The following is a 14,049-nucleotide window of genomic DNA, read 5'->3' on the forward strand; positions in this document are numbered from 1 at the left end:
CAAATTTCCTTGTATATACATGACACTGTAATCTCAAACTCGATGTTTTAGAATGGATTTTTTCTGCTCATTCAATTTGTCTGTTTCTATGTGTTTTTCTGAGAAAGCTCCCAGCAGTATAATTTTTTAGTTCCAAATTAGTTTCAAAATCTCATTTTTAACCCCCTAACTACTATACATTTTATTTCATTATGAGAAATTTACTCTGCGTTATCAAATAATTATTTGAGGAATGAAAATACAAAAATCTGGACTTGGCAACTAAGGAAAAAAAGGCTCTTTCCATAACGTTTAAATCAAAATCGTCTGCCATATCAAAAATTTATTTTCGTGAAGGACTTTTCTCACGAAGAATTTGCTTCAACTTCATTCTTGTAAATGTTTGAAATAACATTATTTAAATTAATATCAAAATGCAGTTTTTTCATCTTCTTTTAAATGGACGTTGCCAACACAAATTACAAGTTTCTTCAGCTAGCTGATATGTCAAAAATATTAAACTTGAAACCTCGTATATGTAGCGATGTACCAAAAACAATTAATTGAAGTAAACTCTGATTGGCCAGCGTAAAGAGACATGTTTATTTTAGCCAATACATTCGTGGTGATCATGCTTTGATCACGCGTTAATTGTTGTTTGGATCACTCTGTTTGTTGGACGGATTTAGTTTTTCGAATGATTTGACCCGAGTTATAATATGTGTGATTTTGTGAAGTATGGAAGTTTTTCACTCAATAAATAGCAAACAATTTGGTCAATTATCACACGAAACAAAAAAAAATAAAAAAGAATATACAGAGTAGTAATGAAAAAAAGAATTTTGAGTTTTCGGTCTTGATTGAACATTACTTTTCACGTTAAGAAGCAATAGAAGAAATTGAGGAAAATGTACGTGATTATTGTCCTGAAAATGCTGCATCCTTCGGAAACGTTTTTGATGTTTCACAAATCACAAAACAAATATCGACATTCTATTAAATCACGAACATACCTGTGTATATATATCTCGTAGTTAACGCGTTTTATTTAACGATAATGTAGCTGACTAATTTCATCTTTAGTTTTTTACACAGTGCTGATGAACACCTTGTTTTGCTGGAGAGATGTTCAGGTCCTCTATTATATCGTTTAGTATAGTAAAGATGCCTCTGAAATGGAGCATGACCACGGAACTTTTCATTAAAATCATTAATTAGACGCAGAGAAAAGCTTCATTAATTTTAGTCGGAGCAATCATTCTCTTACCTAGATTACATAACTATTGACGAAGCCGTAAAGCATGACATTATTCTTTTTTTTTTTTGTCGAGTAAGATAATCCATGACCTAAAGAGTATTCGAATCGTGGAATTATCTTGTGTACGAAGTATGTGTGACGAAAAATAACGTATCAATCTCAAATTTCTCGTTAAAATGAAAAAAACTCCGATTGAGTGCTATAAATTATTGCAAGAGGCCTTGGGGATAATTCTCTATCTCGTGCGCGTGTTTTTGTGTGGTGTAAGCGCTTTAGTGATAGCACTGAAGATTACCAGCACCCAGGTCACCCTGTGACTGTTCAACTCCGGAAACAATGACAAAAATCAACCAAATTGTGCGTGCAGATCATCGAATAAGCATCCGAAGGCTATGAAAGAGCAAAAGAGATGATACCGATGAATTAACAATTAATGAAGAAATGAGAAAGGTGATTGAAAAAAATTGAATAAACAGTTGAAGTAAAAATATTTCATACGCAGATAACGTAATTATAAAAAAGAATGTTGAAGAAAATGTTAACAACGAGGGAAGAGATACAGAAAAAATAGATTAAATCACCTGGGGCACCTTTTCGAGACATTTATTCGAATAAGTCAAAAAGTAGTTCGCAAAATATTCTGTAAAAAATTACTATTATTACCTCGAATTTAGATAATCTAGTAATAGTAAAATTGTGACGAAAATTGAGTTTCGGTGTACACAAAACTCTTTGAGCTGCTCTTCGATCATACTTATATATCATTAATAACTGTAAGTTCAATATAAGAAATATTACGAAGCGCTAATGCCCGCTATTCAGTTTGGAATATAAGTATTTTGATGGATATACCTACAAGGAACAAAATTAAATGAAACCTTATCAGAAAATTTCCATTTTATTCATCACATCAACAAAAAATACAATTAAAACATTCTGGTTTTCTTTTCTTGTTGTCAATTCACTTAAATGCATAATACTTTTTATATTCAAGTCTCGATTTCGACAGCAATAGCTTTTCGTTCACGGTATTAGCATAATTCGTGATTTCAGGAGGAGTATTTCCATTTTCACATCGAAATCACTTGATTTTTCAGTCCCTCTGTTCAAATTTCGTTAGAAAAACAGCATCGAGTTTCACAATCCATCTGGCAAAGAGATGATAGCTTTTTAATATAAAAAAAAATTAGTAGAACGCAGAAAAAAAATTTTGTTAAAAGCATTCAATGATTAAAAAATGTCTTAAGACCTTGTTTTGCATGCTACAATTAAAAAATATTCAATAACGTGCGTATTTTCAATTGAAAACATGTCATTAGTTAATTATAATATCTACAATGTTTTTAATTATTATAAACCGACCAAAATGTTTCATAATGTAAAAATTTATATTCATAACGTCATCCTATCAAAATAACTCTAGTTTGACAAAAGTTTTTTCTAAACTTTTTATCCGAAGAGTAGTGAAATGGGCACTATCAGTTCCCTTACAAGACAGATCAGTTACAGCGCTCCGGTGCTTTTTTTTGTAGTTATTTCACCATTTCACAGAATGGCCGTTCATCACTCAATTTGCATTTGCTCTATTTAGCCATCATTCTGTTTCCTCTTTAACTGTTGCTTTAAGTAGTTCAGTCATCGATCAAATTGTTTTCTTTTCATAAAATTATTTCTTCATACTCAGCTACAGCGCTCCGCTTCTTTTTTTTTTTCGTGATTAGTCCAGTATTCCATAGAATAGCTGTTTATCACTCAATTTGCGTTTGCTCTATTTACCCCTCATTCTGTTTCCCCTGTAACTGTTGTTGTAAGTAGTTCAGTCATCGTACAAATTGTTTCCTTTCCATGTAACAAGTAACAATGTCTAATTTTCCTGGTTTAGTAGGTCGGATCAGAAGTACCTGTGAACCAAACGGTACTTAGTTCACCTCCCCGTCATTTCTCTCTATCCTCTATTTTCTATCTACCCTTTGGAAAGTGGTAATAGAGGCCTATCTCGTATCGTATCTCTGCTGCCACTGATCCATGACCTCGATTTCTTGACGATCTCATCGACTTTTTCAGCGTTTCGTGTTCTCTTGTACATTATTTTGCGTTGGAGTGCTAGTATGATTCCGGCAATGGTTCAAATAGCTGGTTCTGATACGGATTCCTATGCACTGCATACTCTAAGAGCAGCTCCGCTTCCCATCCTGGTTAATATTTCGAGGTGTTTCTCTTTCTTCACTATCTAACTGACATCAACAGTCTCTGCCAACAAAAACGAAGTAGTTTCGATGTTTCGATGCGAGGGGTACGCCCTCGCACAACAACGGTTTTTTTCTACATATCTTTAGTGGTTCCCATTACGATAAGCATCATTATCTTCATTTGAGCCGTCTAATGTTGAATTAAAATAAAAATATATTTAATTATGAATCTCTAAATCTAGGGAATCGAAAATGTTCAATCAAACAGACCAAAGAAAATCGTTGATTGTAAATTTGAATTATTGCAATTTCATTAAGCAGCATTCTAAAGGATCCGGCGCAAGCCAAGAATCTAGTACTATAACGGACCGTCGCATTTAGCGTCCACAGTCGTCTAGAATTTATTCTTTTTCCGCTTCTGATCGCAATATCTGACGCGCTACCGCCCGGTCTGGTTATAACCAAGCAGTGAGTTGTGTGGAAAATCTCTTTTCGGCTCGCGCATCCTCGTGGTAGATAAACCTCCAACTCCCACACAAGTTTTCACCCAAACTTGCCACGAGATTTTAAGGGTAAGTTTGATAATTTCATAAAATAAATTAAATCACCAAAATATCAGAAAATTCTATTTAATTTCATAATATTAGCTTAATACTATTCGAAATAATAATTAAAATAATATTAGATACGAGGTGCGAGTGAAAAATAGTATCTATGATATATAACACCATCGATCTAGAAGAGCCGGAGATGATTTGGTTACCAGGTCAAAAACTGTGTTCCTTGTGCATTAGGAAAAACGCTCATAGTTGTTTACAATGGAACAGAGAAGGTCAAATGTGGTGTTATTACCAAACAGAGCTACAGAATGAAAACATTGTAACAAATCCGGTTCAAACCATATTTCAGTAAAGCCGCCGGCAATGATTTGGCAGATAGGTAAATCTCAATTTTAGAAGAAATCTTGATAAAAATAGAAGTAAAACTTATAATGATGATTGAACACCAGACAACAGAACAACTGGTTGAAATATTTGCCGATAAAGAATTAAATATCAAAACAAATTTGTTACTAGTTAATTAGAGCTCAATTTTTTTCAATAATTTTTCCTAATATTCTTGGCAAGAAGTGAATTGAATTTCGACAAATATTTCTATTCAAATTGAGGTCTTCCCAAGATTCCCTCTGTCCTTTTTTTCACCAACCCCCTCCATATATTTTCAATGGGATTTATATCTGGACAATTTGTCGGCCACGGTAGTTTATGGTGTTGAGAGCTGGACTTTGAAAGTCTTCAGCATGCGTAAGGTGGAAGCTTCTGAAATGTGGCTCTTTAGACGGATCCTTAAAATACCATGGACGGATCGGGTGACCAACGAAGAGGTGCTAAAGCGAATGAGCAGAGAACAAGAACTATTAACCATTCTAAAGAGGAGGAAAGCTTCCTACTTTGGCCACATTTTTAGAAATCAAAAATATGCCTTGTTACAGCTGATCATGGAAGGGAAGATAGAAGGCAGGCGCGGCCTGGGTAGAAAAATATTTTCATGGTTGAAAAACCTTCGAGATTGGTTTAATACGCATGACTGAAGATCGTGAAGAATTCCAACGGATGATTCATTGGAATGGTAAATGAAACCAGGCCCATCAAAACTCATTGAAGCCCAAATATTTACAGAAAATTTTTCGGACTTTTCCGTCAACATATTCAACGAATGTTTTTCCATCTGCGAAGACAATTCGTTCCCAAAACTCCAGATTATGATACCTGGAAAGCTTATTGCATATACAGTATCTCCATCTCTGCTTAGTCGTTTATAACTACGTGACAACACGGAAGATTTTTTAAATGCGACGCCCCGTATATTGTTAAATGTTCACTAGCTGATTAAGACAGAAACCATCGACGAACATGTATAGGAGGAGCTAGAAACCAAATTTATAATGTTGTTTTGAAATTGTGTATATATAATTTTGTCTTAAGCATACATCAATTATACAGAGCAAAAATTACTGGTTTCCCTGTTTGTTCTATGCTTGTGTTTCTTGCCAATCGTTTATCTTATTGTCTTATTCTCTGCGCTTGGTTTGACTTCAAACTCTATGGAACTAAATCATCTTCATTCAGGGATCCACCGATAAAGTAATAATAAATATCGAAAGGTCTGCTTCTAATATATTCCTTCCTAATCTGTGTGGTGACTATCGATCGTCATAATCTTTTCTTTGTACGTGCCAATCATCATACACAAACTGATCGGCTCTGCCTATGGAGCAAAACACACTACAATAAATAAAACATGACAACGCTATAATCTTTTATCTCATCATCGTTCTCTTCTTAATGTAGAAATGGTTGCTACATAATTCATTATGTAGATGATTTTCCTGTTCTAAAAAAACATTTTTCCTTGGAACAAAAACCAAATATCATTTGGGTGTTAAAGAGAAGTGTGTGTAAAAGGGAGGACATGAAAAATACGTACATCAAAATAAAAGCAAAATATATTAAATGCGTCGATGGTTCCACTTTTCCTATATAGTATGCTGCTGTTATCAGAGGAAAGCTTTTAACAGAAGAAGATGTTTACACAGATACGTCGCTTTTAAAATGTATACAAATGGACTGACTGATTGAAATCCATAAATACATTTACACAAAGAAATTTTGTTGCTTATATTGTATTTTTTAAATACATAAAACACTCTCTGGATACAAAACGTTTACTTGCATCTAGAATATATAATTAGAAATATCATGACTGAAGGCATCTTAGAGCGAGCAATAGATAGTCCTGGAAGTCAGCGAGTATTGAGGATTCTTACCTTCATTATTAACCTCTCGCTGATCGCTACGCTTGTTAGCAATGAAAATTCTATTCCTGGTCATCCTGAGGAAACAAAAACTCTCTGGATACAAAACGTTCACTTGGATCTAGAATATTTAAACAGAGATATCCTGAACGAAAGCATCTTAGAGCGAGCAATAGATAGTCCTGGAAGTCAGCGGTTGTTGAGGATTCTTTCCTTCATTATTAACCTTTCGCCGAGTGCTACGCCTTTTGGCAAAGAAAATTCCATTCCTCGGCATCCTGAGCAAAAAAACTCTCTGGATACAAAACGGTCACTTGTATCTAGAATATTTAAACAGAGATATCCTGAACTAAGGCATCTTAGAGCGAGCAATAGATAGTCCTAGAAGTCAGCGAGTGTTGAGGATTCTTTCCTTTATTATCAACCTTTCGCCGGGCGCTGCAGTTTTTAGCAAAGAAAATTCCATTCCTCGGCATCCTGAGGGAAAAAAACTCTCTGGATACAAAACGTTCACTTGCATCTAGAATATAAAAACAGAGATATCCTGAACGAAGGTATCTTAGAGCGAGCAATAAAGTCCTGGAAGTCAGCGAGTGTTGAGGATTCTTTCCTTTATTATCAACCTTTCGCCGGGCGCTGCAGTTTTTAGCAAAGAAAATTCCATTCCTGGTCATCCTGAGGAAAAAAAACTCTCTGGATACAAAACGTTCACTTGGATCTAGAATATTTAAACAGAGATATCCTGAACGAAAGCATCTTAGAGCGAGCAATAGATAGTCCTGGAAGTCAGCGGTTGTTGAGGATTCTTTCCTTCATTATTAACCTTTCGCCGAGTGCTACGCCTTTTGGCAAAGAAAATTCCATTCCTCGGCATCCTGAGCAAAAAAACTCTCTGGATACAAAACGGTCACTTGTATCTAGAATATTTAAACAGAGATATCCTGAACTAAGGCATCTTAGAGCGAGCAATAGATAGTCCTGGAAGTCAGCGAGTGTTGAGGATTCTTTCCTTTATTATCAACCTTTCGCCGGGCGCTGCAGTTTTTAGCAAAGAAAATTCCATTCCTCGGCATCCTGAGGGAAAAAAACTCTCTGGATACAAAACGTTCACTTGCATCTAGAATATAAAAACAGAGATATCCTGAACGAAGGTATCTTAGAGCGAGCAATAAAGTCCTGGAAGTCAGCGAGTGTTGAGGATTCTTTCCTTTATTATCAACCTTTCGCCGGGCGCTGCAGTTTTTAGCAAAGAAAATTCCATTCCTGGTCATCCTGAGGAAAAAAAACTCTCTGGATACAAAACGTTCACTTGGATCTAGAATATTTAAACAGAGATATCCTGAACGAAAGCATCTTAGAGCGAGCAATAGATAGTCCTGGAAGTCAGCGGTTGTTGAGGATTCTTTCCTTCATTATTAACCTTTCGCCGAGTGCTACGCCTTTTGGCAAAGAAAATTCCATTCCTCGGCATCCTGAGCAAAAAAACTCTCTGGATACAAAACGGTCACTTGTATCTAGAATATTTAAACAGAGATATCCTGAACTAAGGCATCTTAGAGCGAGCAATAGATAGTCCTGGAAGTCAGCGAGTGTTGAGGATTCTTTCCTTTATTATCAACCTTTCGCCGGGCGCTGCAGTTTTTAGCAAAGAAAATTCCATTCCTCGGCATCCTGAGGGAAAAAAACTCTCTGGATACAAAACGTTCACTTGCATCTAGAATATAAAAACAGAGATATCCTGAACGAAGGTATCTTAGAGCGAGCAATAAAGTCCTGGAAGTCAGCGAGTGTTGAGGATTCTTTCCTTTATTATCAACCTTTCGCCGGGCGCTGCAGTTTTTAGCAAAGAAAATTCCATTCCTGGTCATCCTGAGGAAAAAAAACTCTCTGGATACAAAACGTTCACTTGGATCTAGAATATTTAAACAGAGATATCCTGAACGAAAGCATCTTAGAGCGAGCAATAGATAGTCCTGGAAGTCAGCGGTTGTTGAGGATTCTTTCCTTCATTATTAACCTTTCGCCGAGTGCTACGCCTTTTGGCAAAGAAAATTCCATTCCTCGGCATCCTGAGCAAAAAAACTCTCTGGATACAAAACGGTCACTTGTATCTAGAATATTTAAACAGAGATATCCTGAACTAAGGCATCTTAGAGCGAGCAATAGATAGTCCTGGAAGTCAGCGAGTGTTGAGGATTCTTTCCTTTATTATCAACCTTTCGCCGGGCGCTGCAGTTTTTAGCAAAGAAAATTCCATTCCTCGGCATCCTGAGGAAAAAAAACTCTCTGGATACAAAAATTTCACTTGCATCTAGAATATAAAAACAGAGATATCCTGAACGAAGGTATCTTAGAGCGAGCAATAAAGTCCTGGAAGTCAGCGAGTGTTGAGGATTCTTTCCTTTATTATCAACCTTTCGCCGGGCGCTGCAGTTTTTAGCAAAGAAAATTCCATTCCTCGGCATCCTGAGGAAAAAAAACTCTCTGGATACAAAACGTTCACTTGCATCTAGAATATAAAAACAGAGATATCCTGAACGAAGGTATCTTAGAGCGAGCAATAGACAAGTCCTGGAAGTCAGCGGTTGTTGAGGATTCTTTCCTTCATTATTAACCTTTCGCCGGGCGCTACGCCTTTTAGCAAAGTCCATTCCTGGGCATCCTGAGGAAACATACAATGGCTATCGATAAAAAAATTTTGTCAGTACGGCTTCCAAAATGAGTTGTCGTTGGTTTCATACGTAAGAAGAAAATTAATTGTGTAGTTTTGATTTAAACTAAACATAATAATGATGAAATCGACAGACACCAAGAAGCTAAAAATGAATATGGCTTAAAATATAACCGAAGGAATTAATACTGTCGACAAATTATTTTTATTATTAATTTTACGAAAAAAGTTATTCTTTATAAAAAGTTGTGCATGGTCCAAAACCTAAAATTCAATCATCAGACGTTAAATTTTTTCACTCGTATACGAGGTTTGTCAAAAAATGTGACAATATCGAAAATTGTTATGAAGAAAAGATATTTGGAATTGAAAATATCCTTCAAATATTCAACATTGTCTATTTAAATTAAAAAAATATTTTTCTCTACATTTTCTCTGCGATTATGTTGGAAATTTCAGTTTGCACATTAATCCATTGCATTTATTAATTATAAATTTGATTAAGCAATTCTAAATAAACTTTTAAAAACAATTATCTCTCAATTTTTATCGAAGAGAGATCATGAAACACAATAAAATTGTATGAAGAGTGTTCAGAATTCCAAAATAATATGCGAACATTGTTTGAATGCCATGGATGGCGTTTATTTTTTTAAAGCAAATTAAATCATCATTAAGAGTGAATTACGCCCTAAATCCCATTAAATAAATTATTATTATGGGTCTTCAAGTTCCAGTTTCATTAAGCATCCTCGAAATGATACTTTGGGATAAAATCACATGATTTGCAGTAATCATCTGTAATCGGGAAGTATCTTCAATAGTTAAATATCGTCTGGGTATTTGGAGAATTAACCAATTCAATTAAAAGTTTTGTAATTTTTAATTCAGTTGATCGAGAAATATTATTAACTTTTGAATAGTTTTATGGGTCTTACATCATGATCCTCCATTAAAATTATGTTCCTGTTATTTTCGACGAAATCCCAACAAGCGATTTCCTTTGTCAGCGATTCCCGACTTTCTATGAGCAAGTGGTTTGTTTCTAAATTGACAGTAAGTCTTTCTCATAATCGGAAATTGATGATTTGCAGTAACGTGAAACTTTTTAATTTTTCAACAAAAATTTTGTCTATTTCAGTTTTCATACTCCTTTTTCTAGGTGTTATCGCAACCAGCCTTAATTTCGTGTCCTTCCTCTGGTTGAATTAATAAAATTCATGTACAAAAAATTTAATTATAATAATATAATAATTTTGAATATGCTTAAAATAGCAAAATACGAATATTAATTTATAAACCTAAAAAATGATGTAAATTGAAACAATAATAAATTAAATCTTGACCCCAATCACTATAAACAATTAATGAAATCAAAATTGGTACTACAATATTCGAATAATTCGATATTTCAAGAGATAATATTCTGTTATATTCTTCCGCTGTTGTAAGTTTAATTGTGTCAAAGAATATTTATGTCTATCATAATCATATAAATTTAATAAAATTGTAATATCGCTTTTCAAAATGTGCGTGCTAGCAAATATTAACTGAAAATTTGCACATTAAAAAGTTGTGAGCAAGATGGGTGCCGCGTTTGCTCACAATAGAACAAAAACAGCGTCCTGAAGATGTTTCGTAACCATGGATGAAACGTGGGTCCATCATTTCACACCCGAAACCTAACCTAACCTAACCTAACTCGAAACTGCATGCAAGATCGGTTTTTTTGGATGTGCGTGGGATAATTTTCATTGAATGTTTTGGAAAAGGGAAAAACGTCCGCATTTGGTTAACAAAAAAGTATTGTTTCATCAAGACTTATTGAACATCGCTGGGAAAAGTGTTTGGAGATTACTTCTGGGACAATCCTCGTAGATGTAGAAATAGCATTTCAAATTTTCCTTTACCGGAGATAAAGAAAAAAGGACGTTTACCTCTATGGTCGACATTAAGTTATATCGACCTTTGAAGTAAAGGTTTTGGGGGATTTACAAGCCAACTGTTAATTTGTATCGGCTCTATTTGATCTCCTAACTCAATCTATATGCCTACTGGATTTCAGGATTGATTCAACATACCACGTTATATAATTTCAACCTGGGTAATTCGGAGAATTTCAAATATTCAATAATCAAGAGAAGTTTTCCCGAAATTAAAAATATCTCACATAAAATATTTCATTATAATATTATTTTCAATTTGAGAGGGTATTAAATCTGCTCGTTGTTATGTAGCATAAAATGATATATGACGCATTTCACGATTTTTACGATTACTGCACTTAACTTTATACAGGAGTATTTTTTATCAAGTTAACCATCAGAAAATCAGTGTAGTAATTAGCCAGATACTGGTGACCCTGAATAAAGATCACACTTACAGAATCCAAAAAATGTATGACTATGACCTAATTTACGCTTTATTGTCTTACTGGCACGTTCTTAAGACGTAATTTATTTGCATTACATTTGATTATATCTAAATATTAATTTCAAAAACGAACCATCTTTTATTTAGCAGTAAGAAACAAGTTCCTTGTACTAATTGTGAAGTTGTCTACCTAGGACAGACATCTCAGTATTTAGAAAACAGAGTTAAAGGTCATCAATACTATATAAATGATAAAACTGCATTGACCAACCATGAAATATCAAAAAAAAACATTTCATTATAAAGATTCACAACGGAATTTAATACACGAAAAAAAGAAATGGTAAAAAAATTATAATAAAGACCTAAATAATTTAGGTTAAATTTATATCTCTATTTAGGATTTATACTAGTATTTTCTTGTCTTAAAATTGTCTTTGTCTTGTGGTTCTTGAACTTTTCAGTTTCCTGCTAATATTGATTTCATATGTCGCAAATGATTTTGAACTAAGTCGCGGGCTTTTTTCAGAAAATTAAATTCACCACTTTATAAAAAATGTCCATTGATTACTTCCTAGTTCAACGACTGCAGGGATACGTACGTGGCAAATGTTTCATCGATTGCATCAACCCCTTTAGTTGAGTTCTCAATCAAATAAATTCAGTAAGTTATCAATAAATGAGAGAAAATTAAGAAACTTCTTGAAAATCCATCCCTTAAGGGTGCAAAATGAGGAATATACAAAGGATTGTACAAAACTGTGCAAGTAAAGCCTTGAGCAAGAGTTAGTTGTAAAATTAATGATGAAGGGATGATTATAAATTGCGATAAATTACCATTGATTAGGGGGAAGTTATATTTATTAATCATTTCGAAAAGAATATTTGGGCTGGTATAATGAATGACAGAATAATTAGAGTTGAAATGTTGGGTTGTTTCGCTTAGATTTCTCATCAAATTAATGCAAACGAATTGTTCCATTGTAGACATTTTGTAGGAAAACGATCGATAATTTCGAAATTATGAAAATTATCCAAAATAGTTATGATAATAATATAAACTGTCAATTCTTGGTTTGATTGAAGATGGTTTTATACTATTGGAGAATATTTACGTCCAATTTATAACTAATGTTGTGTTGGCGTGATGTTTACTCGTGTGGGGATTTGTTCTAATGGCTTGCAATGCAATACATTGGTGGTTACAGTCTTTTTTATTCGAGTTTTTTATATACAACTAATTCAGTACGAATCAATCGATCCAATAATTCATCAAACGCTTGTTTGACGCTGTTGATATATCCTGGACGCAAATCAACATTTCACGATAATGCTTTTGACGAGGAAATCCAAATATGCAAAAGGAAAATCCAAAATATGCGCATAAATATGCAAATCATTTAGTCAAAATATGCTCAATAAGCAACAAAATCTGATATATTTAATTGATTCACTATAAAATAAAGAAACTTCTTAATTTTTTACTAAAAGTACTAAACTTTTATATATTTATGCGATTTATCTTTTTTATTTTTTGTTATTTTTTTCTGTCATTATATATGCAGTATAGAACTATCGGAATTTTTGAGGCTAGGTGTCATTTTTGTCGTTACATGCTATTCATTATTTTAGATCTCACTCTTTGGTTTTAATTCTTACTCTGTTCTTATGTAACACGAAATAAATAATCTTCGATTGACGCAGAGCTGAAAAGACAACAGCAAACAGAGCGACAGAATGTTTTGAGAGCAGCTGAAACTCCTCTTCAGGTACGAGTTCGTTTAGAAAGACAAGCTACGCTGCAGACAACTAGAAGAGCGATAGAAACACCAGAATAATCGTAGGCGAGAAGAATTCATGTAGAAATGCAGACCACGAGCCGTTGATTGTTATTGGCTTAATAAAAAATGTCACTATTGTAATGTACTTAAATGGAAAGATGAAACTGTTGGAATGTGCTATTCCTGTGGTAATTTCCTTTACTTGGTTAACCAAAAGAGCCTTTGAAAACTTTATTGTTAAGTTTTACAGATGATTTCTTAGCAAAATAAGAAATTATAACTCTTGTTTTCAATCATATTGATTCATTCAATCAAAATCGAAGGCCATAGTTAATTTTCAAGAAAAAAACTTTTTGTTTTTATTATTGATTTTTCTTTTACAATTATTATTCGTTGTGATTATGAGAAAATTTTGTCAACTTTTAATGTTATGACTCAAATATTGAACTTTGATAAGATGATATACGAGGCATATTTTTTAAGTAAATACCGTTTTGCGATTCCGCCGCCGCAACCCCAAGGTCGGCGTTCCGCACATGCGCGCTGGTTACCTACATCTCTTGTCTACGCACTGACGCCATTACAGTCTGATTCTTCATTGTGTACGTTGTTTACTGAGTGTTTAAGATGCCTGCGACAATCGCGAGTCCCGCCGATTATGAAGTACGGGCTGTTATACGATTTGTTAGTGCTAAAGGCGTAAAACCGATCGATATTCATCGTGAGATCTGTGAAGTTTACGGACAAAACATTATGAGCGATGTAATGGTAAGGAAATGGGTGAGAGCATTTAAATATGGGCGCACAAAAGTGCATGATGAAAAACGGTGGGCGTCCTTCGGTCGTTAATGAAGACGAAGACGTGCAGAAAATGGACGAAAAGGTGAGAGAAAACGGACGCTTTACAGTTGCATCATTTGCGACTACTTTCATCAATATTCTCGTTGTGTTTTGTATCGCATTGTAACCGAGAACTTGAAATA

General features: G+C 34.2%; 1 protein-coding gene across 2 annotated transcripts in view; it reads left to right on the top strand.

Annotated features, from left to right (window-relative positions):
* Nucleotides 1-3,812: 3,812 nt before the first annotated feature.
* Nucleotides 3,813-14,049, top strand: part of LOC130447141 (calexcitin-1) — a 47,945-nt gene continuing 37,708 nt past the window's right edge. Inside the window, exon 1 of one of the 2 annotated variants that reach the window (XM_056783805.1) lies at nt 3,813-3,998. The gene's annotated coding sequence lies outside the window, so the exon portion shown is untranslated. The remainder of the gene's footprint in view (nt 3,999-14,049) is intronic. The other variant, XM_056783814.1, reaches the window with a different exon arrangement.

Source organism: Diorhabda sublineata, chromosome 1, assembly GCF_026230105.1.
Source record: "Diorhabda sublineata isolate icDioSubl1.1 chromosome 1, icDioSubl1.1, whole genome shotgun sequence".
Classification (NCBI taxonomy): domain Eukaryota; kingdom Metazoa; phylum Arthropoda; class Insecta; order Coleoptera; family Chrysomelidae; genus Diorhabda; species Diorhabda sublineata.